Below are 23,483 nucleotides of genomic sequence, written 5' to 3' on the forward strand. Positions count from 1 at the left end.
TAAATATGAAGAAAAAAATACTAAATGATACTACAATCAAATGATGGTAAATCTGCTTTTTGTTGCGATTAGAGATTGTACTTTGGAAAAAAGCTGCACATTATATAAGGGAAAAATATAGCATATATTTTCTTTTGACAGAATATGCAAATTATCTGAAAGTTTGCTAAAAATAACAGTCTGTTTCGGTTCTTTAAGAAAAATGTCAGATAACATTATTTACATGCCTAATGATGTTTTCATTAGCATTACGTTTCTATTATGCTATGATTGATGCTTTTTCGAATAGTTTCTTCTTGGGGTCAAAATGACCCCACACTTAAAAAATAAGATGTTATCTAGCACCTAAAGGGGTTCTTCAGCTGTCACCATAGGATAACAGTTTGAGGAACCCTTTTTGGTTCCAGATAGAACCCTTTTGGTTCATGGAACCCAAAATAGTTCTAACTGGAACCTAAAAGGCTTCTCCTATGGGGAGAGCCGAAGAAACAGTTCGTAATCCATATAAGTAAATGATGTATGGCAAGAGTACCCCTTACATTTAGCACTAATTAACTGTAGCACGCTTGTTTTTGGCATGAAGTAAAGATATCATTTGATCAATCATAAATGTTAATTCAGTACCTTTTCATCCATGGACTATAAGGCAAGAGGTATAAAAGAGGACAAATACTACTGACCAAAAATATTAACGCAAAATGCAACAATTTCCAAGATTTTACTGAGTTACAGTTCAATTAAGGAAATCAATCAATTAAAATACTTTCATTAGGCCCTAATCTATGGTTTTCACATGACTGGGAATACAGATATGCATCTGTTTGTTACAGATACCTTTTAAAAAAAAGTAGGGGCATGGATCAGAAAACCAGTCAGTATCTGGTGTGACCACCATTTGTCTGCTGCAGCTAGACACATCTCCTTCGCATATAGTTGATCAGACTGTTGATTGTGGCCTCTGGAATGTTGTCCCACTCTTCTTTAATGGCTGTGCGAAGTTGCTGGATATTGGCGGAATGCTTTGATGCTGCTGATGGTCATAAGTAGCCTACAAACTTGCTAAATGCCTGGTAACCAGCACTCTATTGTCCCTCTAATCACTCTGACATCAATGCAAATATATCAAACACTTCATGGGTGCCCATGGGCTATTGTTGCGCAACATTTATATAGGCTATGCACTTGGCTATTGTTGCGCAGCATTTCTATAGGCTATGCACTTGCTTTAGAAAACAGAGTGATGGCCTCTATTAAAAAGAGGAGGATCCCATCAGCTTTCTATAGGCTAGGCTTACTATATTTAATTCTCAACTTTCCTAATATTAAGCACATTGCTTCTCTTTACAACAGCTTACCTGGCTGGCATGAAAATTAACCACTGAAAAGCATTTTTCATTTAAGTGCATAGATGACCTATTCTTTTCCGTTGCCCCTGTTTCGAGACAGGTGCATGATAATGGTCTATTTTAAATCAAACAAATTTCACACATATATTATTTATTATTTGTAAAGACAAGATTAAATAAAGAATAATGTGATGGGTGACAATATTAGCCTAGCACTTGTGAAGGATATATTATCACTTGTGAATGATGCCCAGTTTAAGCCAAACAGTGCATGACTTTTCTTTGTGTGACCTTTTCAAATCATAGTTGCACACCTCATGTAGCCCATAGGCCTATATGTTTCACAACCAAAGTGGCCAAATAACTTATTAAAATTAAGCACTTTAATCCACTTTACATCGTGTGTAGAGCCTAACTGGCATACATATGAAGCACGTGAGTTTCAAGTTTTGGGGAAGATCATTTTCACAGTAAAAATGCAGCTTTATAATGAAAGCATTACATGCATAATTGCATTTCTGGCAACTTTTGACAATGGTGTTTTCCTGCTAATAGAACATACATGTCTATAGCCTACTGTCGTGTGCACATTGCTGCGCATATAATGTGAAAAAATAGCCTCATAGTTTATCAACATTTTAAGCTAAACATTCTCATCTGTTGCGTCAGGCTCGTTGCTTAAAACTGTTTTTTGATGCTAGTGGTTGTATTAATTTGCGATCTATCGCATCCCACAACTGTCCCAGACTATGTTTGGAATATTTATTTATCGCACAGAATAGAATAGGTAAACTTTTGTACTATGGGGGATAGTAGATTGACATGGGCTAGTGCTTTTGCTGTTCGTTAAGCCTACTCAACTTGTTGGCTGACGAAAAGTAAATGTGGACAGTTCTTCCAATATCTTCACTATGCGCCTCTGAATTGGATAAGGACACACACAGATGCATCCCGGATGTGTCTGCCTTCACTTGTAGAAAGACCCAATCACGTGACTGAGAGCCATGTGCATGAGAGGAGCTTTAGCACGCAGCTGGGAGAATGGAATTCTAATTATTGTATTCAGCCTAAGGGCACAACGGCCACTGGCCGCAAAAGGCATGGATTTTTTTAGAAGGCGTACACAGGGGATGCAGCCGGGAAATTTGAGGCATTGTCAAGTGCTTGTTAAATTGTGAATGAGAGACTGATAAAGTGTTGCCTTCCATGCAACTTTTTTCAAATCATCATTAGAGTCGCATCATGCAGCCTTAGAATGTAAAACATATAGCCCAACGTTTGTATCACAACTAAAGTTACATAAATAACTTTAAATTAAGCATATAGGAGTACCTGTTTTAACCGCTCAACACAGAATAGCCACATGTGCGCACTCCCTCATATCATTTGGAGAAAATATCCTTTCTATTTTATTCAGCTATGTTCAATTGTTTTCTTCATACTATAAAATAATGCCATGGAATTCTAAGCAAATCTTGTCTACTAAATTAACTAGTGTAGCCCACAGCCATATGGCATAGCCAGATCAGGACCTAACATAAGGACAACTCAGAATATGCTATTCTGTTCTTCTGAAATAGACAACATTTTCTTCATGTCATGTTTCTTTAGAACTGTCTAAAATAAATAATAGATATATTGTGATGGTGTAGGTTATATTTCATGGATTTTTTTTACTTTTTAAAATGTAGATGTTCCAAAGGTCTGCATCAGTGGCGTGTAGGCTATGCGTGGAAGCCAGGAGATGCTAAATGTTCTTATGTTAATTAATGGTCAATTACTGTGAGACTGGCAGTTATTTGCTTGACAATCACCGGCTGACAAAATTTCATGACCACCACAGCCCTAATCCAGAGCATCCCAAACATGCTCAATGGGTGACATATGTGGTGAGTATGCAGGCCATGGAAGAACTGGGACATTTTAAGCTTCCAGGAATTGTGTACAGATCCTCGCGACATGTGGCCGTGCATTAATAATGCTGAATGCTGTGCATTCAAATTGCCATCAATATAAAGCAATTGTGTTTATTGTCTGTAGCTTATGCCTACTCATATCATAACTCCACCGGCACCATGGGGCTCTCTGTTCACAATGTTGACATTAGCAAACCGCTCCCCCACACAACGCCATACACGTGGTCTGCGGTTGTGAGACCGGTAGGATGTACTGCCAAATTCCCTAAAACAATGTTGGAGGTGGCTTATGGTAGAGAATTGAACATTCAATTCTCTGGCAATAGCTTTGATGGACATTGCTGCAGTCAGCATGCCAGCCTATTGATATGCCACACCTGTTAGGTGGATGGATTATCTTGGCAAAGGATAAATGCTCACTAACAGGGATGTAAACAAATTTGTGCTCAAAATTTGAGAGAAATAGGCTTTTTGTACGTATGGACATTTTCGGGGATATTTTGTTTCAGCTCATGAAATATGGAACCAACACTTTATATGTTGCGTTTGTTTTTTTGTTCAGTGTATATGCAGTGTCTTCTCAGGTGTCAAGTTGACAGTATTATTTCAGAAGATTATCTTGTTCAATATTTTGATAATTATAATTCAAGGCACCTTTCAGGCGAGGCTTCTAACCACTGAGGGGAAAATGACTATTTGATCATATAGCTGGCAGGCAAGATGTGATCTCTCTCTCTCCATTTCTCTCTCTCGCCCACCTTCCATCCCTCTCTCAGTGTGACAGAAAGTCTATGGGGAGGAATAAGAGGTAGTTATGGAGGAAATGCAGCAGCCTCCACAGTTTAATTGGAGATGTGTCACACTAAATAAATGGTGCAAAACAAGCGTTGACTGGAGGCTTGAGGGAGGGGCCCTGGGGAGGCAGCCTGCTTTATTGGGCCGGAGCTCTGCACCACTTCAGGGTGAGGTGGCACTGGGTTGTGCCCGGCTAAGGTAGCCTACCCTTCATAGAGTCCACCCACCCAACCACGAGCAGCTATCACAAACCAAACAGCACGACGAGGAGAGAGAAACATTGATTGATTTATCGGCTAGGCATTGTTAGTTGATAGTTTAGTGGATTTTGCTGTTAGACTCTGAATATCAGGTGTTGGTGAACTTGGTGACCTGGAAGCACATCTAGTGATTATTCTGACTCAATTAGGAGGAAATTGTATTCCTGATCTGCCATAAATTTAAATACCTACATGCCATCACAAAATCAATAAACATAACACATTTTGCTCAAACAATTTCGATCTCTAACAGTATAGCTCCTCGAAATCGTCTATGTCAATTTATCTTTAAAAAAAAGCCCAGCCAATCCAGTCTGCCTGTCCAATCCATACATGACCTGGGAGCACCTCAGGAGAATGTGTTCTATCAATGTTAATATCTGTTGTCCTCTACAACCTGGCCTTGGTGAGAGTGCACGTGTGCTTGTGTGCATGTGTGTAGCGTAGATTGTAGCCTCTTGACATGAGTTGTGATTTATCTCTATAGTGTAGCCAGATAATTGGACATGACATTGTCCTCTGTGGTCTCTCAGGGGAACAGAAGAGGATTTAGACTATTATGGTCTGTGTCATGAATATGGCACACATACAGCCCACAACAAAGGCCCATCATATGGAAATGTATTCTGTATGAACAGATGAATATTACAATGATAGATCTGTCACATTTTCTGGGAAGCATGTTAGGGTGTTTCATTGGTGATCAGTTGGCACTGCCTGGGAAAAGATAGGAATTGCAGTAATAAATAAAGTATCTATATACATCATTATTCCTGGAAAATGATCAAAAAACATATCCAATATACCGAAATGCATGGCGGCTTAACAATGATGTTTACCAGTAAATCAACTGAAATGTGTGTTAGTGAGTTGAAGTTAGTGTGCACAACCGTGTGATCTCCAACAACAAATGATTCATTTCAATACATATGACGTGTGGGGCTTCACTTAGTTAAAACCAACCACCATGTTTATTGCCGTTTAGCCGTCAAATCAAATGAACAGTGTGCTGTTTTTGTTTGTGTTCTATTCTCATAAAAGTTGTATCTCTGGGAGAAATAGCAGGTATGTTGATATCAGTATTCCCACAGCCTGCATAATTGCAGTAATTTGCTTTCCCTTTGGGTAATCTGTAAACATGGCTGTTTTGATGTTTTTGGCATCCTCCATTGGCTGGGCTCTCTCCTCCTCCAGCAGAGCCCCCATCTCAGCCCAGGGTGACACAAATAGATCCTTCCCCAGAAGGCGCACGTATTTCCAGTGTGGCATGATCGATATGGCCCAGTCCTCACTGGGACACACTGGGACGCTGGCGATATTAAAAGTGCCCTGTGAGTCACCTCTCGCCATGCTGGCGTTTTAGGGAAATAAAGCTATCGATTCTCCAGGGCCTCTGGCTGAGCATTAACCTGGCTAAGAAATTAGAACATACTCATCTGGACACATCTGCCCACAATGTTCCCAAAAAGGCTGGCCTGGGGAGAAGGAAGGGGGGTTGAGGAGGGTAGAGGGGGCCCGCTGGTCAGGATGATGAGTAGAGCCCTACTTGATGCCCCCATTTGGGCCAGAGGGACGGGGAGAGGCATCTGGATGCCCAGGACTTCCATTAGAGGGCCAGGTTGGTAGCATGGGTCGATGTGGCCAGGTCTGGTCGGGGTACTCTGTCTGGTTGGGGGTACTCCATCTCGGCACAGTGTGGTTCAGCCCCCTGTGATGAGGAGAGAGAGCGGCTGCTGACCCACTGACAACGTGCTCCTGAGAGGGGGGAGGAGGGAGGGGAAAAGGGGGTGAGGAGGAGGGAGAACACGGTGTCCATGGCTGGGCTGGGCCCTTTAGAATTAAAGCACCTCTGTACCATTGGATCTTGTTTCTCTTTTTTCAGTGTAGTGTCTATTCGAAATGTCATCAAACAGGCCTCTCTCTTCATACAGGGATGAAGAGAATTGCTTATGAAGAGCACTTACAATGACTACCTGGATTGAAGTCAAGATATCCGGCCAGAACAGAGTTTGCAGGAGATGCACCGTTGAGGCCCTTTGGTCAACTAAAAAGTCAAAGTAATAGATTAAGTAAGTCTTCATACAGGGAGAATATTCTAGAGGCATGCATGACTTCTTCACTGGTGTAATATGTGTTCTGGAAGGTTGCCATAAATCCTGAACTCTAGAGAAAAATCGAACTTCTTAAAGCCATGGAAGTACACAAACGTGTTAGCGTGTTACAAAACACTCGTGTTTTTGGAAGTTGTCGAGTTGTGAAAACTATAGTCATGCATTGGCTAAGTAGTAAGTAAAACATTAAGCTGTAATTTACATTTTCAGATGAGTTAAATACACACAGGTAAGCAAGCACACACACACACACACACACACACACACACACACACACACACACACACACACACACACACACACACACACACACACACACACACACACACACACACACACACACACACACACACACACAGCTGTGTCTAGACTGCATAATAATAAGAAATTAGGGAACTATTGTATGGTCTATAAGGCAAAATTAGATTCAAGACATTTATTTCATCAAGTGTCATTAAACCTCTTAGGGCTAGGGGGCAGTGTTCGGAAGTTCGGATGACTGACGTGCCCAAAGTAAACTGTCTGTTACTCAGGCCCAGAAGCTAGGATATGCATATAATTGGTAGCATTGGATATAAAACACTCTGAAGTTTCTAAAACTGTTTAAATAATGTCTGTGAGTATAACAGAACTGATATGGCAGGCAAAAACTCGAGGAAAATCCATCCGGAAATTTATTTTGGAGGTCACAGGCCATTTCAATGCTAGTCTATGGGATATACAAATAAATAGGACCCAGATTGCAGTTCCTATGGCTTCCAATAGATGTCAACAGTATTTAGACAGGGTTTCAGGCTTGTTTCTTGAAAAACGAACAAGTAGTTGTAGTTTATCCAAGGTGTCCCTCATTAGAAAAGTAGTCTTGATGTGCGCGTGAATCAAATCAAATCAAATTTTATTTGTCACATACACATGGTTAGCAAATGTTAATGCGAGTGTAGCGAAATGATTGTGCTTCTAGTTCCGACAATGCAGTAATAACCAACGAGTAATCTAACCTAACAATTCCACAACTACTACCTTATACACACAAGTGTAAAGGGATAAAGAATATGTACATAAAGATATATCAATGAGTGATTGTACAGAACGGCATAGGCAAGATGCAGTAGATGGTATCGAGTACAGTATATACATATGAGATGAGTAATGTAGGGTATGTAAACATAAAAGTGCATAGTTTAAAGTGGCTAGTGATACATGTATTACATAAAGATGGCAAGATGCAGTAGATGATATAGAGTACAGTATATACATATACATTATATTAAGTGGCATTGTTTAAAGTGGCTAGTGATACATTTTTGATCAATTTCCATCAATTTCCATTATTATTAACATCCACTCGATGTTAGTGGTGGCTGTTTAACAGTCTGATGGCCTTGAGATAGAAGTTGTTTTTCAGTCTCTCGGTCCCTGCTTTGATGCACCTGTACTGACCTCGCCTTCTGGATGATAGCGGGGTGAACAGGCAGTGGCTCGGGTGGTTGTTGTCCTTGATGATCTTTATGGCCTTCCTGTGACATCGGGTGCTGTAGGTGTCCTGGAGGGCAGGTAGTGTGCCCCCAGTGATGCGTTGTGCAGACCTCACTACCCTCTGGAGAGCCTTACGGTTGTGGGCGGAGCAGTTGCCGTACCAGGCGGTGATACAGCCCGACAGGATGCTCTCGATTGTGCATCTGTAGAAGTTTGTGAATGCTTTTGGTGAAATTTCTTCAGCCTCCTGAGGTTGAAGAGGCGCTGCTGCGCCTTCTTCACAACGCTGTCTGTGTGGGTGGACCAATTCAGTTTGTCCGTGATGTGTACGCCAAGGAACTTAAAACTTACTACCCTCTCCACTACTGTCCCGTCGATGTGGATAGGGGGGTGCTCCCTCTGCTTTTTCCTGAAGTCCACAATCATCTCCTTTGTTTTGTTGACGTTGAGTGTGAGGTTATTTTCCTGACACCACACTCCGAGGGCCCTCACCTCCTCCCTGTAGGCCGTCTCGTCGTTGTTGGTAATCAAGCCTACCACTGTAGTGTCGTCCGCAAACTTGATGATTGAGTTGGAGGCGTGCATGGCCACACAGTCGTGGGTGAACAGGGAGTACAGGAGAGGGCTCAGAACGCACCCTTGTGGGGCCCCAGTGTTGAGGATCAGCGGGGTGGAGATGTTGTTACCTACCCTCACCACCTGGGGGCGGCCCGTCAGGAAGTCCAGTACCCAGTTGCACAGGGCGGGGTCGAGACCCAGGGTCTCGAGCTTGATGACGAGTTTGGAGGGTACTATGGTGTTAAATGCTGAGCTGTAGTCGATGAACAGCATTCTCACATAGGTATTCCTCTTGTCCAGATGGGTTAGGGCAGTGTGCAGTGTGGTTGCGATTGCGTCGTCTGTGGACCTATTGGGGCGGTAAGCAAGTTGGAGTGGGTCTAGGGTGTCAGGTAGGGTGGAGGTGATATGGTCCTTGACTAGTCTCTCAAAGCACTTCATGATGATGGAAGTGAGTGCTACCGGGCGGTAGTCGTTTAGCTCAGTTACCTTAGCTTTCTTGGGAACAGGAACAATGGTGGCCCTCTTGAAGCATGTGGGAACAGCAGACTGGGATAAGGATTGATTGAATATGTCCGTAAACACACCAGCCAGCTGGTCTGCGCATGCTCTGAGGACGCGGCTGGGGATGCCGTCTGGGCCTGCAGCCTTGCGAGGGTTAACACGTTTAAATGTTTTACTCATGTCGGCTGCAGTGAAGGAGAGTCCGCAGGTTTTGGTAGCGGACCGTGTCAGTGGCACTGTATTGTCCTCAAAGCGAGCAAAGAAGTTATTTAGTCTGTCTGGGAGCAAGACATCCTGGTCCGCGACGGGACTGGTTTTCTTTTTGTAATCCGTGATTGACTGTAGACCCTGCCACATACCTCTTGTGTCTGAGCCGTTGAATTGCAACGAGGTGCGAATTGCAACGAGGCGCGAATGAGGTGTGCTCATTTGTTATTTATCTTCCCTATTGAACATACTACTCCGTCTTAAATTTGATAGTTTATTTAGATATTAGAGTACCTGAGGATTAATTAGAAACATCGTTTGACTTATTTGGACGAACTTTACCGGTAACTTTTTGGATTTGTTTGTATGCATGTTGAACGAGTGGATTACTGAAATCAATGGCGCCTACTAAACAGACTTTTTTGGATATAAAGGACTTTATCGAACAAAACGACCATTCATTGTGTAGCTGGGACCCTTGGGATTGCAAACCGAGGACGATCTTCAAAGGTAAGTGATTTATTTTATCTCTATTTGTGATTTTTGTGATGCCTGTGCTGGTTTGAAAAAGTATTTTGATGTGGGGTGCTGTCCTCAGATAATCGCATGGTATGCTTTCACTGTAAAGCCTTTTTGAAATCTGACAACGCGGTTGGATTAACAAGAAGTCATGCTTTTAAATTATGTAAGACAGTTGTATGTTCATGAATGTTTAATATTACGATTTTGTCATTTGAATTTGGCGCTCTCCAACTTCACCGGATGTTGTCGAATTTGATCCCGGTAACGGGATCGGATCCCTAAGAGACAATGTCTCAGATAGGAGTTACTGGTCAATAGATCCAAAAACCATGCATATCTCCTATGGTCTATCATCAATAAAGGAAAAACAGTTTGGAAACTCTCTCTCACTCTAGCTCTCTCTCTCTTTCTCTCTCTCTCTTCCTCCCTCTCTCTTTCTCTCTTTCTCACTCTCTCTCTCTCTCTCTCTCCATCCCGCATCCTGCCCTACTGTAGCAGTGTGAAGCTAGGAAGTTCTCTGCCCCAGTTCTCGACGTCCTTGAGAGTTGTGCCTTCGGGCCGGGGTTGTTGGGGTCCCGCGGTGCACAATGTGTGCTTCGCGCCCAGACTCCCGCTGTACTCCACCGCCCCTGCGTGGCTCTGGAGAGACGCCAAGCTCCGATGGGTTGTCCGCGAGAAACTGCTCCTCTCCTCCACGCATCCTCCTATATCTCTATCTCCCGTTCTCCCTTTTCAAAACAACACCACAAACTATAAATCACAGCACTGTGTGGCACACCAAGAATATGATGCTTAGGAGCTAATTATTTTAATAAGTAACTATATAGTAATAAACAGTGTTTACTGGTCTGTAAATGAATAAGTAGCTCCCTTTTTCCAAATGTTATATTTTGCCACAGGATCGAATGAAGGCCTGTGTTGTGCAAGTCATTTGTCAAATGAATATTTCATCTAGCCCATGTATATTTTCCTCTGTCATGGATCACCTTTAGACAGTCATCAAATGAATAACATAAGAACAAGCACTTTATAATAACTCCAGGTAATAAAGCATTTATAATGAATTAGTAAATAGTTTATTCATGATTTATTAATTATTACTCCATTCATAAGATGTTTAATATAGGTCCTTATCCTCTACGGGATCAGTGTCCCCCACGCGGGACGGTTGAGCTAACGTAGGCTAATGTGATTAGCATGAGGTTGTAAGTAACAGACGCCTCACAAGTCCTCAACAGGCAGCTTCATTAAATAGTACCCACAAAACACCAGTCTCAACGTCAACAGTGAAGAGGCGACTTCGGGATGCTGGCCTTCTAGGCAGAGTTGCAAAGAAAAAGCCATATCTCAGACTGGCCAATAAAAAGAAAAGATTAAGATGGGCAAAAGAACATAGACACTGGACAGAGGAACTCTGCCTAGAAGGCCAGCATTCCGGAGTCGCCTCTTCACTGTTGACGTTGAGACTGGTGTTTTGCAGGTACTATTTAATGAAGCTGCCTGTTGAGGACTTGTGAGGCGTCTGTTTCTCAAACTAGACACTATAATGTACTTTTCCTCTTGCTCTGTAAAAAATACTTAACTAGTCAATGGTTTATAAGGACCTATATTAAACATCTTATGAATGAGCTTATTAATCATTATTAAACACTTAAAAGTTGTTTTTAAAGGTGTGAATAACTAGCTTACTAACATTTACAAATGTGGGAGTAATAATTAATAAATGATGAATAAACTGTTTACTAATCCATTATAAATGCTTTATTACCTGGAGTTATTATAAAGCGCAACCCAAACATCAATTTCCCGGAGAGACATTTGATTTGTGTATTTGTAGTAATTAATATGGATATCGGCCAAGAGCAAAAGATAAAGATTCATTTTCTAATATATTGTCCTTGGATTGTGTAGGTACCACAGGAAATTAACTTCCCTCTTTTTTCCTGTTCTTTCTTTTTTTCCTGGCTTTGGCATGGGGAATTGGTGGGATGAGAGAGGCTATTCCCTAAATAGCCCATGGCAAGAGGTAGTCTGATTAGCATGCTGCCTGCTTTCTGGCAGCATTCCTCTAGGCCACAAGCGCTATCACTTACGTGCTGTTTGTATTTGTAGTTGATAGTGTGTGCTGTTATAATTGGAATGAGCTCGGGAACCTCGTTTGCTTTTGATCCGCTGCCAGCCACTCGGAGTGCTACTGGGCCACAGCTCTCACCTCAACACTCCCAGAGGATTATGGGAAACGGCAGTGCTTATGTTCTAAAAAGCTGCCTGACAGCATCTCATTCAAGGTCGAACAATACAATGGTGAGTGTAGGGAAAGATAGACCAAAAAAATCAAAAAAGGATGTGGAGAAAAGTTGAACTGATATTTGATGTAACATTGGGGACAGTTTTAGCAACTGGGAGGAAGATACTTTAAGACTCTGTCCTAAAACCAGAAAGTAAAATGTCAAAGGGTCTCTAGAGAAACTGATAAATATAATTACAGATGATGGACATGATAACAGTCCCAGTGATAATCATAACAATAGATATAGATATCCTGTAATATTAGTACTGACACACTGCTGACACAAGTAGGAGACAAAACAGCATCATGGTCTGCCTGGCCTGCGTCTGGCAAGAAAGAAATTCAACCAACCCCAGGTGTTGTCTGCCTTGCATTTCTCTCTGTCTGAAGACCCCATCCACTCCAATGAACTCAGCTTAGCAGTAGAGAAAGTAGAAAAAAAATACTCTAATGATGTCTGGCTTGTGGTCCATTTTCTCCTCCTCCATGAAATGTTCAGCTCAGGCAGCTGCTTGCTCAGCTCTTTCTTCCAGAGAGGACCGTCACAGGGGAATTATGGGAGTTTGACGCACCCCTTTCTGCCAAATGCCAGCGGGGCCAATAGAAGAAAGTTATCTTAAACTCCTAAACTCAATATTTAATCAAGCTCTGGGTTGGATTACTTTTTCTGTTTGATTAGGTGAAGGGATCGGGCTGGCTTCCTCTTAAAGAGAGTGAGTTTTAAATTGCTGTGAAAATATTTTACAAAAGCTTCTTCATTACTCTTCTTGATATTGAGGGAGAATCTAAGTAGAATTAATCAACATTTTCTCCCAAACAACTAGCAACATTTTAGGAATGGTGGCAAAGGTCAGATGGAACTGTCATAGTTACTAAACCTATTTCTTCCCCTTTAAAGATTCTAGGATCCTGGGCCACTCCAACAGAGACAGGTAAGTACAAAATTATAGAATAATATAGAAATCACTGTTCACTGTTCATAGTAGTCGTAGTAGTAAAATTACTAATGACTGTTTCATTATCATACGTTCTCATTCCATCATCAATTCTCAAATGTGAATACCGGTAGACTCTTAATGCTTGTGGCCTAATATGATTGTAAATGACTGTTCCATCGTATCCCATCTTATCGACGGAAGACCACAGAGCAGATTCACCTGAGAGTAACCCTGATGAGCTCGTTCCACCAGGGCTTTAGCGCTGGTTAAGTACAAACACCTGCTAAAATATTGGCAATTAGAACATAATTAGCTGCTAATGTATTTGTAATTCCAAAGCGAGCCATAGATATGTATTTTTTTGCGGAGACTCCCTTTTTTAAATGTTTTCTGTTGTTATTGTGTTCCTCAGGTATTTGTATCCCGAGAACATTGACTAAGTGCCCCAGTTCATCATATGCAAATGGTTTATTAATTACACATGCATTATGCCGTTTTTCAAAAGACATCAAAGGGCCTGTGAGTCTTCAGATGGTCCCCCTTCTGTAACAGGGCTCAGGTTACAAATGCTTGCGTGTGCACTTTCCCAGAAAGACGCCTTTTCAGGCAGAATAAATGCCTGCTCAATTAAAAATCTGAACAGTAACTTCTCTCTTTGCATCAAAATATTTTAGCAGCATCTCCGGTGGTCTGACGATGTTTGCGTTTTGGTTTGTCATTTGAGCCATCACACAATGTCATTAGAAAACTAAATGATAATGTGGTCTTTGAGTCAAATACTGACTAGGAATTGTTGATCTCAAGTTCTACATCATCAAAAATGAATAAATCTCTAGAGTCAACTTCAAGCATTTTTTCCCCATTCCATATAACTATCATTTCTGTGGTGTATTTCTACAATGTATCTATATGGTGCAGACATTATATTGCTACAGTATATGACTGTGTCAGTCTGGCCACTCATCGTTCCTTGGTGACTTTTATGTTAATGACCTATAGACCAGGTGCCAGAGGATGATTTATACAACCCATAATGCATTGCATTGATTAGCAATACCACTCTAATGCTGTACCAGGTTCAAAATCACAACACACAACCGTCATATCCTGCAGCAACATATTCCAGCTATGCATCTAGGATTGCATATCATCATGTATCCAATGAGATGTTGAAGAAGGAACCCTGCAGTCTTGTGTTATCAGTCTCTGGTGGCCTGGTCTGACTAAGCACTGCTAGCATAATTAGCACAAGCTAATCTTTGATGATAAACTGTGTAATGGAAACTAGACAATTGGTTTCCTTCCCTGCCTCCCTCCCTACCAACCTGATTCTACATAACGTTTATTGATCTAATTAAACATAATTTAGTTTTTAATGGAAGTTTAACGGGGGATTAAAATACCAAAACAAAGATGGCCACATGAAGATTCATGTGGCCGTAATATGATCCAGTGTTAATTAAAGATAGAATGACATGTTAGTGCTACAGCTCTGGCCACATCAGTTAGGGTGCTACTGTATGTTCTGCATAGATACAGATACCATGCATTATTCCCCGGCTCAGCACCAAACCGCACATAGGCTATACAGTATTATAAGGCTAAAGCCACCAGGTGGGGCTCATACTTTCAATAAAAAGATCTATACAGTGTGGTTTTGCAGGGAAATATTACTGTGGTTGTGCTGTTGGGGCTCTGTATCCTAAATGTTTTAGTTTGTTGTTCTTCGATGGTGATTTTGTGTATCACACACAGACCAATCATTCCTCATTAGTAGAACAAAGTGTTTCTGGTTTGTCCTCATTACTAAAAAGGTAACTCTCTCCCCCTGAGGTAAACTTCATCAACACTAGAGACCAATCTATCTGATGTACCGCTCTATTTCTATTTCTGTTCTGACTGTCTGCCACAAAGATTTATTCTGTGTTGCTGTCAATCCATCTCCCTAATGGGCAATGACATCTTTTTTTAGTTTCAGTGTGAGTGGGTAGCGGTAGCCCATGTGTGTTTGTTAGTGTGTGTGTATGACACACACATTTTAAATACTGTATTTGAATCCACCATCTGAAGGCTCTCTCATGAGTCTGGAATTGTTTCCAATCATGTTGCGACAGTCGATGTTCATACTCAGAAAAATCCACCCGGGTTATCCTCACCCACCAGATGAACTGGGGATGGGTCGTGAATGCTCCATTGCTGCTGGTAGACTCAGCCACTGAGTAGGGCTGGTTTGAATGCCAATTTTAGCATTGCAACAAGGCACATCTGTACCAAAAGAGTCCAAAACATCATCTGACCTTTACTGAATTACCGGTGGCAGTTACAACAGCTGTGCTTAAGTTATGTTAGTAAATAACCATGTTTTGGCACAGAGCTGCAGCACTCACGTCTGGTGCCAGTGATCATGTGCACACACACACACAAACAGGGAGAGACTCCTAGAGGTCGTCAGAGTCAGAGACCCAGTCATCTCAGAGGAGCATTGCGTTGCGATAGAGAGCTGAGATGTCATGTCATTAAGATGATAAAAAAGCCATTTCCTTCTGCATGGGTTATTAATGTGGACTAATGATGCTGAGATCAACGCTGAGATGTCTGCTAGTTATGGGGTTAATCTCCTCACTCCTCTAAAAACCATAAAGATAAGCATCTCAAACACAAATGGTCTCATAAAGTCTCCTGAGAACTTCTGCTAAACATCATTAATCACTAGGAGTAATAGTCATTTAACTCAAGGGTAGGCTATATTTCATACTTTTTTTTGGCAACTTGTTATATAACCTATGCAACAATGTAATTTGTTTGTAATGTCATTATCATTGTAACAAGCTAACTTTTGTTTTCCATTTTTTGCTGCAGAAAGACAAATACTCCATCCCTCAATGCATCTCTGACTACATCAGTCAGTACATCACTGGGTACATCTTCATCGTACTCTCTTTGGGCTCTTAAGGGTGATAATGGGTGTCTTTTATATGCATTTACATTATTCTAATGGTAGTTACTTCATCCCTTGTTCAAGTGACAGAATCATCAATCAAATGTTCACAGGAGTGACAAATGATTGTCAAACATTTTGAGTTGCCCACAATTGATTTCTATACAGCTCCTGACAATATAGTATACGTGTTATGCCCGTCTGACAACTTAAGCATAAAGAAAAGGCCTGTGAGTTCCTGATCATTAGGATGCCATTAGTTAGCGGACATGGTCTCACCTCGTTAATGCACACAAACAATCCTCCTAACAGCAGCCGCAGATAATGTTCTCTGGTGGTTCAGTTTAATGAGGGGATACATTTGCATACTGCCCCCGACCCACACCCCCTGCCCCAACACCCACACCCCACTCTCATTTATAAAAAAATAAATTGCATTAGACCATCATGGGGTAATACCTTCTCTGGCCCATATCACAGGGATGTCAACGTCTCAGAGCAGGAAATACATGTCATTGGATTAATATGGACTCATTAGGGGAAATGTTATTGTGTACATCGTTATTCTTTAACATTCTAAAACCCTTTAATTGTGTCACTAGTGCATGTCTTTATTCATATGCGTAAGTATATGTCGTATCTAGTCAAATATCCCCAAAGAAACTTTACAATGCAAAAAAGTTAAAAGTCAAATCAGGTAACATAACGTTGCATCCACCATGGCTGGCAAGTTAAATTGATTAGATTTCCACTCAGTGAATTATTTTCTTGATTTAAAAACAAGAAACGGTTTAATTTCAAGTAGTCTGTAATCTTGATTGCACTTAATTGTTTAGGATACTGCCTGAGGTGGGTTATATTTCCATTATAGAAAAGCTGTGGGTTCCCAAGAAGAGTTCCATGCATTATTTAAGCTGTTGGTTCCTAAATATAAAGATATGTTTTATTTTACAGGGTCAGCCATAGTAGTACAGTTCCCCTGGACCAAATGAGGGTTATTTGCCTTGTTCAAGGGCACATAGAAAGATTTTTCAACGGGTATTCAAACCAGTGGCTAGGCTACCTGCCGATATCTAAAATATGTGGGTGTGTTACTTAAACAACAAGGTAATGTAAGTACATGCTGTCACTATGCAACTTTCTCCTCTACTCACTTCTACCGACAACAAGACTTACATATAGAAGAGGGCAGAGCTCAACCCTTGTAAGTGGGCTTTGTCTCTGTCTGTCTATCCATGTGTGTCTGTGCATGCGCGTCTGCCGTCCGTGTGTGCGCGTTTGTGCTCCCAAGTCGGAAGCTCCTCCTAAATAAACAGTGTGTTTCTCGATGCCTAACGGTGTGCACGGCCCATGCACCACTGATGTCAATCCACAGAGGACTGCCAGTGGTCCCTGTTCTCTCGCTCGCTCGCTCACTCCCTCCATCCCTCTCTTCACCTGCTCCCTGCACCTTCCTTCATGCTCAAATTGACACTTGGTGCAGCGGCAGTCGGACAGGGGGCCTTTCCACCCGGTGCCTCCAGAGATCTGGCCCAGCTGTCAGCCATCTAATCCAGCCCAACCTTCCCCTGAGCCAGGCAGGGGAGCTCCTGGCAGGCAGGGACTCCAGGCTGCTCTCCCTCCCTGCCTCATCCCTCCATGTGGCGAGAGGTACCAGCAAACTAAACAGACCTGCAGAATAACACAAAAACACAACACATCAAGTGAGGAGATTACTTGGTCAAATCCAGGGGCACAACTTTGGTTTTAGAAGTGGGGGGGACATAACATTATTATTTTTTTTTTTTGGGGGGTTGGGGGTAGATCAGCTTTAATATTGCAGATAGATTGTGGTTTCCATCAATGTAATTGTCTAGTAGTCATTGATATTAATGTATTTGAAATTCTGCCTGTAGTCATTGAGGGCCATTTAAGGTTACGGTTTCGGCTATGCTTGGCATCTGTAAAACCACTAATATTTGACTAAAAGTCCATGCACATATCCAATTTCACAAAATAGAAAAATAAAATACTCTACACCAAACAAAAATATTTGCAAGCCCCCATATCGTTTTTTGTGAATATATATTTAAAAATATTTAAAAACACTCCTGTGTTCCAATGGCACGTTGTGTTAGCTAATCCAAGTTTATCATTTTAAAAGGCTAGTTGATCATTAGAAAACAATTTTTCAATTATGTTAGCACAGCTGAAAACTGTAAAACTGGCCTTCTTTAGACTAGTTGAGTATCTGGAGCATCAGCATTCGTGGGTTCGATTACAGGCTCAAAATGGACAGAAACAAAGACCTTCTTCTGAAACCCGTCAGTCTATTCTTGTTCTGAGAAATGAAGGCTATTCCATGCGAGGAATTGCCAAGAAACTGAAGATCTCGTACAGCGCTGTGTACTACTCCCTTCACAGAACAGCGCAAACTGGCTCTAACCAGAATAGAAAGAGGAGTGGGATGCCCCGGTGCACAACTGAGCAAGAGGACAAGTGCATTAGAGTGTCTAGTTTGAGAAACAGAATCCTCACAAGTCCTCAACTGGCAGCTTCATTAAATAGTACCCGCAAAACATGATATAGCATGATAGTCAGTTTCACTGGCGTATAGTACAATCTGTGGATGGTCTTAAACTGCAGTAATTTATGTCTGAGAATATATGAACATGACTGGGCATTCTAACATACAGTGGGGGAAAAAAGTATTTAGTCAGCCACCAATTGTGCAAGTTCTCCCACTTAAAAAGATGAGAGAGGCCTGTAATTTTCATCATAGGTACACTTCAACTATGACAGACAAAATGAGATTTTTTTTCTTCAGAAAATCACATTGTAGGATTTTTAATGAATTTATTTGCAAATTATGGTGGAAAATAAGTATTTGGTCACCTACAAACAAGCAAGATTTCTGGCTCTCACAGACCTGTAACTTCTTCTTTAAAAGGCTCCTCTGTCCTCCACTCGTTACCTGTATTAATGGCACCTGTTTGAACTTGTTATCAGTATAAAAGACACCTGTCCACAACCTCAAACAGTCACACTCCAAACTCCACTATGGCCAAGACCAAAGAGCTGTCAAAGGACACCAGAAACAAAATTGTAGACCTGCACCAGGCTGGGAAGACTGAATCTGCAATAGGTAAGCAGCTTGGTTTGAAGAAATCAACTGTGGGAGCAATTATTAGGAAATGGAAGACATACAAGACCACTGATAATCTCCCTCGATCTAGGGCTCCACGCAAGATCTCACCCCGTGGGGTCAAAATGATCACAAGAACGGTGAGCAAAAATCCCAGAACCACACGGGGGGACCTAGTGAATGACCTGCAGAGAGCTGGGACCAAAGTAACAAAGCCTACCATCAGTAACACACTACGCCGCCAGGGACTCAACTCCTGCAGTGCCAGACGTACTGGTTTAAGCAGGGGGACACATGTCCAGGCCCGTCTGAAGTTTGCTAGAGAGCATTTGGATGATCCAGAAGAAGATTGGGAGAATGTCATATGGTCAGATGAAACCAAAATATAACTTTTTGGTAAAAACTCAACTCATCGAGGACAAAGAATGCTGAGTTGCATCCAAAGAACACCATACCTACTGTGAAGCATGGGGGTGGAAACATCATGCTTTGGGGCTGTTTTTCTGCAAAGGGACCAGGACGACTGATCCGTGTAAAGGACAGAATGAATGGGGCCATGTATCGTGAGATTTTGAGTGAAAACCTCCTTCCATCAGCAAGGGCATTGAAGATGAAACGTGGCTGGGTCTTTCAGCATGACAATGATCCCAAACACACCGCCCGGGCAACGAAGGAGTGGCTTCGTAAGAAGCATTTCAAGGTCCTGGAGTGGCCTAGCCAGTCTCCAGATCTCAACCCCATAGAAAATCTTTGGAGGGAGTTGAAAGTCCGTGTTGCCCAGCAACAGCCCCAAAACATCACTGCTCTAGAGGAGATCTGCATGGAGGAATGGGCCAAAATACCAGCAACAGTGTGTGAAAACCTTGTGAAGACTTACAGAAAACGTTTGACCTCTGTCATTGCCAACAAAGGGTATATAACAAAGTATTGAGATAAACTTTTGTTATTGACCAAATACTTATTTTCCACCATAATTTGCAAATAAATTCATTAAATATCCTACAATGTGATTTTCTGGATTTTTTCCCCTCATTTTGTCTGTCATAGTTGAAGTGTACCTATGATGAAAATTACAGGCCTCTCTCATCTTTTTAAGTGGGAGAACTTGCACAATTGTTGGCTGACTAAATACTTTTTTGCCCCACTGTATGTGTGAAAGTTAGTGTATAAGCTACTGATCCATCATGTATGACATTCCTGGGAGTGTGTAAACTTACATTTTGTATTACCATATCATTTTTGTATGTTCTCTATAGTTATGTACTTGAAAATGTGTCAATTGACCAATTCAGCACATTTGGGCAGACTTGATACAAAATATTGTCCAGTATTGCAATGCTTCACTGGATTCATCTGAATCTTGGCACTCACACTGCTGTCATCTAGTGGCCAAAATCTATATTGAGCTTAAACTGCAATATTATATTACAGCCTTTCTCTTGCATTTCAAAGATGATGGCACAAAAAAATAAAATAAATGGTATTATCTTTTACAAGATCTAATGTGTTATATTCTCCTAAATTAATTTAATTTCCCCACAAACTTCAAAGTGTTTCCTTTCAAATTGTATCAAGCATATGCATATCCTTGCCTCAGGTCCTGAACTACAGGCAGTTAGATTTGGGTATGTCATTTTAGGTGAAAATTGAAAAAAATGGTTTGATACTTTTTAATCAATTTTAGAATAAGGCTGACAAACCTGACAAAATATGGTAAAAGTCAGGGGGTCTGAATACTTTTCCAAGGCACTGGATGAGCCTTGACTAGAATACAGTAGAATAGAATAGAGACTGCTGCCCTAGAGTATGTAAATAGTTATTGAAGACTGGTTACTTTACAAAGGTTTACTTACTGTTTAATCCACTTAAAACAGTATGTAAACCTTATTAAAGTAACCAGTGTTCAATGACTATTTACATAGGGCAGCAGTCTCTAAGGTGCAGAGTTGAGTACCGTGTGGTAGACAGCTAGTAACAGTGACTAAAGTTCAGGGCAGGGTACTGGGCAGAGGCCGGCTACTATTTAATAGTCTGATGGAGATATAAGCTGTTTTTCAGTCTCTCGGTCACAGTTTTGATGCACTTGCAGGCTCCACCTTCTAGATGGTAGCAGGGTGAACAGGCCATGGCACGGGTGGCTGAGGTCCTTGATGATCTTTTTGGCCTTTCTGTGACACCGAATGCTGTAGATCTCCTGGAGGGCAGGCAGTGTGCCCCCGGTGATACGTTGGGCTGACCGCACCACCCTCTGAAGAGCCATGCGGTTGCGGACTGTGCATTTGCTGTACCAGTGGTTATACAGCCAGACAGGATTCTCTCAATGGTGCATCTGTAGAAGTTTGCAGAATTATTTGCTTTGCCCGCTACAATCAGCTATATCGATCCGCTAATACAGGACTAGTGAAGTCCCAGTGCACTACTTGTGACTCAGTTTTTCACAATTCCGGACATTTAATCCTAGTAAAAATTCCCTGTCTTAGGTCAGTTAGGATCACCACTTTATTTTAAGAATGTGAAATGTCAGAATAATAGTAGAGAGAATTATTTACTTCAGCTTTTATTTCTTTCATCACATTCCCAGTGGGTCAGAAGTTTACATACACTCAATTAGTATTTGGTAGCTTTGCCTTTAAATGGTTTAACTTATGTCAAACGTTTCGGGTAGCCTTCCACAAGCTTCCCACAATAAGTTGGGTGAATTTTGGCACATTCCTCCTGACAGAGCTGGTGTAAATGAGTCAGGTTTGAAGGCCTCCTTGCTCGCACACGCTTTTTCAGTTCTGCCCACACATTTTCTATAGGATTGAGGTCAGGGCTTTGTGATGGACACTCCAATACCTTGACTTTGTTGTCCTTAAGCCATTTTGCCCCTACTTTGGAGGTATGCTTGGGGTCATTGTCCATTTGGAAGACCCATTTGCGACCAAGCTTTAACTTCCTGACTGATGTCTTGAGATGTTGCTTCAATACAGCCACATAATTTTCCTCCTCATGATGCCATCTATTTTGTGAAGTACACTAGTCCCTCCTGCAGCAAAGCACCCCCACACCATGATGCTGCCACCCCCGTGTTTCACAGTTGGGATGGTGTTCTTCGGCTAGCAAACCTCCCCATTTTTCCTCCCAACATAACGATGGTCATTATGGCCAAACAGTTCTATTTTTTTTTCATCAGACCAGAGGACATTTCTCCAAAAAGTACGATCTTTGTCCCCATGTGCAGTTGCAAACTGTAGTCTGGCTTTCTTATGGCGGTTTTGGAGCAGTGGCTTCTTCCTTGCTGAGTGGCCTTTTCACGTTATGTCGATATAGGACTCGTTTTACTGTGGATATAGATAATTTTGTACCTGTTTCCTCCAGCATTGTCACAAGGACCTTTGCTGTTGTTCTGGGATTGATTTGAACTTTTCTCACCAAAGCACGTTCATCTCTAGGAGACAGAACGCGTCTCTTTCCTGAGCGGTATGACGGCTGCGTGGGCCGATGGTGTTTATACTTACGTACTATTGTTTGTACAGATGAACGTGGTACCTTCAGGCGTTTGGAAATTGCTCCCAAGGATGAACCAGACTTATGGAGGTCTACAACTTTTTTCTGAGGTCTTGGCTGATTTCTTTTGATTTTCCCATGATGTCAAGCAAAGAGGCACTGAGTTTGAAGGTAGGCCTTGAAATACATCCACAGGTACACCTCCAATTGACTCAAATGTTGTCACTTAGCCTATCAGAAGCTTCTAAAGCCATGACATAATTTTCTGGAATTTTCCAAGCTGTTTAAAAGCACAGTCAACTTAGTGTATGTAAACTTCTGACCCACTGGAATTGTGATACAGTGAATTATAAGTGTTATTATCTGTCTGTAAACAATTATTGGAAAAATTTGATGGTTTTCAGAGATAGATCGAAGGAAAAATGTCTTGTGTCATGCACAAAGTAGATGTCCTAACCGACTTGCCAAAACTATAGTTTGTTAACAAGAAATTTGTGGAGTGGTTGAAAAACAAGTTTTAATGACTCCAACCTAAGTGTATGTAAACTTCCGACTTCAACTGTCGGTCACCTATTTTGGATTCAAAACGGTGAATTTCGCCGAAAAGTTTGCATCCCTGTTTAGGTTTAGGGTTAAGTTTAGGCATTAACTCCGAAATCTTAATGTTAGGCATTAACTCCGAATGGTTAAGGTATGGGTTAAGGTTTGGGATAGGCGTAAAACAAAAATCTCAAAAAACGACTTTCTATTGCTGGATTCAAACTTGCAACCTTAGGAATCAGCGGCAGATGCCTACACCCATTCACCATCCCATTCCACTAACAGCCCTCAATGTTCTCCCTGGTGGCCAGTTTCCACATCATCTCCCGATGTCCTCAGACATGAATGGATGTCGAATACTGACTTGTTTCACGGGTGACCTGGCTGGGATTGACTGCGTTGTTTGAATGGAATGTTGGCATATTGGCAGTTAATTTGAAAAATGTATTGAATCATTCCTCTAAAACTG

Source organism: Salvelinus namaycush, chromosome 25 (genome assembly GCF_016432855.1).
Source record: "Salvelinus namaycush isolate Seneca chromosome 25, SaNama_1.0, whole genome shotgun sequence".
NCBI classification, from domain to species: Eukaryota; Metazoa; Chordata; class Actinopteri; order Salmoniformes; family Salmonidae; genus Salvelinus; species Salvelinus namaycush.